This window comes from Heterocephalus glaber, unplaced genomic scaffold (assembly GCF_053883595.1).
Source record: "Heterocephalus glaber isolate CG9 unplaced genomic scaffold, H.glaber_assembly_v1.0 deba00000594, whole genome shotgun sequence".
Lineage (NCBI taxonomy): Eukaryota > Metazoa > Chordata > Mammalia > Rodentia > Bathyergidae > Heterocephalus > Heterocephalus glaber.
This window is the reverse complement of record NW_028258151.1, coordinates 15,270,144-15,274,161: the sequence shown is the minus strand read 5'-3', so window position 1 is coordinate 15,274,161 and position 4,018 is coordinate 15,270,144.

Genomic DNA, 4,018 nt, shown 5'->3' with positions numbered 1-4,018 from the left:
TGGGGGTGGGGCCTCGGTGGGCGGGACCTGGCTCGGAAGTGGATGAGCCCTGATGGGCGGGGCTGGAGCCGGAAGAGAACTGGCACGCCCGATTTGGCCAGGACGGCGGCGAGATGGGGCGGGGCCGGGGTCGTGGGCTGGACGGTTGCTGGCGGTTTCCTGGTCCAACCTCGGGTCAGCCCTGACAGGTTATCCAAACTCTCTCAATTGTTGTTATATATAAAGGGGAAGTGGTAATAGAGTCCTCCTTCCAGCATTATTGTAAGGATGAGAGCTTGAGAAGAGCGGAGAAACCGAGGAAAAGAGGAAAGATAGGCAGACGACAGAAAAGGAAGGCAATTCACACCAGGAAGGGGTGTAGTAAACAGTGAGGTCGAGACCTGTGAAAGATGTTGGCTTCGAGTCTGACACTCCCTTACCAGCTAGTGAGCGGCTCCAGGGCCCAGCGAGGAGCCGCCTTGGTGGAATGTGGAGTGACCAGGAGAGAGGGACAGGGAGACAGTGGAGAGACTTCTGGAGGAGTGGCGGGCGGAGGGCAGAGAGTGAGGCAAAAGTCCAGGGGAGGGACGAGGCAGTAACCCTAGGAAAGAAGGTGGACAAGATACAGGTGGGCAAGTCAGGAGGCCCTGCAGCCTGGGATCTCTGGTCCTCAAGGCTAGCATCTGCTCCAGTCCCCAAGTGCTGGGGCTGTTGGCAGCTCAGTCTGCCGACAACACTGGAGGGGGGCTCTGCTAGAAAAAGCCCTGTGTCTAGGAGAGGCTGGCCTGGGCAGGTAACGGTTCCCTTGGCCCCACCCTATAAGTGTGGGTGAGATTTTGGAAGGGAATGTGCAATGTTTGGATGGGATGGCTTGGGGACACTCTCATGGGATGACAGGGATGCCACAGTCAGGCAAAGCTACGATCAAATCTTGGCTCAGCCCCTCACTGACTGTGGGACTCACAGCTCCCTTTCATTGTCTGGAAAAGCAAAGATAATTAACAGTAAGAGGTACCTCAGTTCACAAACTCAATTCTCTCCACAATTCTGGTTGCAAACTGAACTGGACAAGAACCAAATCAAATTTCCCGCATAAGACCAACGTTGAACCTAAACATAGAATTTGATTCAGCTCCTGTCCAACTTGGTTTGCAATCAGAATTGTAGAAAGAATCAAGCTCATGAATGGAGGCACCACTATAAGTGGTTGCTATTACAGTCAGAATAGTAGGCAGATCCTGAACCCTCTGGGAGCCTGAGTCCCCTATCTATAAACTGAGGTGCACATGTGGGCACCACACCTAGCAGAACAGCCACTCAATAGCCACTTGCTCTTCCTTTTTTTTGGTACTGGGGATCGAACTCGGGACCTCGTGCTTGCGAGGCAGGTGGCGTCACCACTGAGCTAAATCCCTGGCCCTGCTCTTCCTTTCCTTGTCCAAGGATTAAGGTTAGTCACGCAGAGGCAGGATCAGACAGTTTCAGCTGCTCAGGACAGAATAGAGCCCTTCCTGTGTGGCTTCCATAGGCAGAAGACAGTGACAACATTATGACTATGGAATGGGTAACAATGGGGAGTGGAGAGGGTCCTGCCACTGGAGGGGGCAAGTGGAAGTCTCAGACACGAATACAGCATATAGAATGTTAGTGACAGGTGACCCACAGTTGGAGCTGTGTGGTGAGTGCTAACTGGTCAAGAATAGCAGGCTGGGGTGGGCTGACCCTTTGGGAGGTAGTCATCATTGGATCAAAGAAGCCTAAGAACATAGGTTTCATGTGATGGCATTTAATTAGTGGCACATTCCTTTAGCAGCTACCAAAGCCTAGCCTGTGCCAGACACAGGGTCCCCACTGGGGAAGAAAGAGGTGCAGGAAGGGTGGAATCACTGGGTTGGGGCAGATCTGGGTGTCTCTGGGAACAGCAGGGAGGTAGGAGCCAAGTATAGTATAGGGCTGGCAGAGAATGGCAGGAGACAGGGTCGGCAAAGGAGCTGCCCACCAGGGTTCCTGTTCCTGAGCCTCACTTCCACAGTGGCATAAAACCCAGGAAAGATGCCCTTTAGGGTGAGCCAGCACCCCTTTCCCACGTTCTGCCCTTGTGCCTGCCCCGTGCCCTGTGTGAGCATCTACTCCATCACCTGTAAGATGGGGACAGCACCAGCCTCTCATCACTGCCTTCAATGGAAACCAGTGTTGTTCCCATCTCACAGCTGAGGAGACTGAGGTTATAGAAGCTCATACAGTAGGAAGTGGTGGGGCCTGAGCACTGTGCTGCTGGCTGCCTCCCTCGGCAGCCAGGATGAGTCCCTGCCTCTCGAGATGTCCTAGGGCCGACAGGCGTGGGACCCTTGGGGACCCTGGGAGGCCAGCTGCTCCAGAAGAGGCACAGTAGGCATCAAGTGGGCAGAATCTGGAGGCAGAGGCCTCTCTATGAATCCTATTTCTAGGGGATCTTGGACAAGTCATTTTGCCCCTTTTCCTCACCTGTCAAAGTGAAGATAATAAAAGTAACGATGTAAGCATGTGCTGTTGTGGTCAATAGACCTACCAGGGCCCAGATGAATAACACACTGGGAAGGGAAATGGAAGGCCTTGAAAAGGAAGTTGTAAAAAGGAAGATGAAAAAAAAAGCATTTGGAAAAGCGTAATGATGGCATTGATTTATTACCTAGGGATCTTCAGAAAATAATGGGAGATGAAAATGATTCATGAAGGCAGAAAAATAAAATCCTCAAATACTGTACTTCTTCTTTTTTTTTTTTTTGGTACCGGGGAATCAAACTTGGGTTCCTTGCCCTTGCAAGGCAGGTGGCAGAACCACTGAGCCAAATCCCTGGCCCTTGTACTTCTGACAATATCTCAGGAAAATAAAGCTGTAATCACAATCAGCTGTATTTAGGTTAGAACAATATTTTCAGTCTTGCAATGTGTTAAGTGAACTATGTTTTCTCTCCAGGAAACCAAGGGTTCTTTACTCTCACTGTAATTTTTTATTATTAGGAGGTGATAAGGGAAGGGATTTAGCTCAGTGGTTCCACTGCCTGCCTCATAAGCTCAAGGTCCTGAGTTCGATCCCTGGTATCAAAAAAAGAAAAGAAAAGAAACCGGAGGTGATAGTCTTTTTTTTTTTTTTTTTAATAGGGTCTTGCTAAACAGTTCAGGCTGGCTTTGAACTTACTATGTGGCTCAGGCTGTCCTGGAACTCACAGGGATCCTCCTGCCTCACCCTCACCAGTATGGAGATTACTGGCATGTGCCAATATGCCTAGCCCTTCCTCTCCTTTTTTTTTTTCTTGGTACTAGGGATCAAACTCAGGACCTTGCGCTTTTGAGGCAGGGCTATCCCACTGAGCTAAATCCCTGGCCCTCTCCTTTCTTGAAAGAAATATTTCTCAGTTACTAAGTTGATAAATTATAAAATCTCTTGGTTTATGTATTCAGCTAATATTCTTCGCTCAAACTCTGAGGGTCAAAATGGAGAAGGATTTAAGACTTCAGGCACTGCTGGTGGGAATTAATTGGCACAGCTGGAATTGAGAATAAATTCTCAGCTGGGTTGGGGTCGGGGATTTAGCTCAGTGGTTCTGCGGCCTGCTTTGCAAGTGCAAGGTCCCAAGTTCGATCCCTGGTACAAAAAAACAAATTCTCAGCTAGGGATGTAACTCAGTGGTAGAGCATTTGCCGAGCATGTGTGAGGCCTGGATTAGACACCCAGTGCTGTAAAAGAAAAAAACAGAGAACAAATTCTCGGTGTCTGTTAAGCACTTATAAATGCATCTCCTTTGCCCCAATAATTACGCTTCTATACAAACCTATGTTCAAGCATGCAAAAATATATACAAGGTGGGAACCAAGAGAATTGTACTGCTTGACTGCTACAGACCACTGACCTTGAAGAAATTCCAATCATCTTTGTCCAGAACATATCTGTAGAGGGCTGGGAAGGCGCTAGAAAAGGGACTCACTGCAGTCCTGTTCAAATCTGGGCACCTCGATTCTGTGTACTGATTACCGGGGGTACTTAGGTCATCCCAGTGGG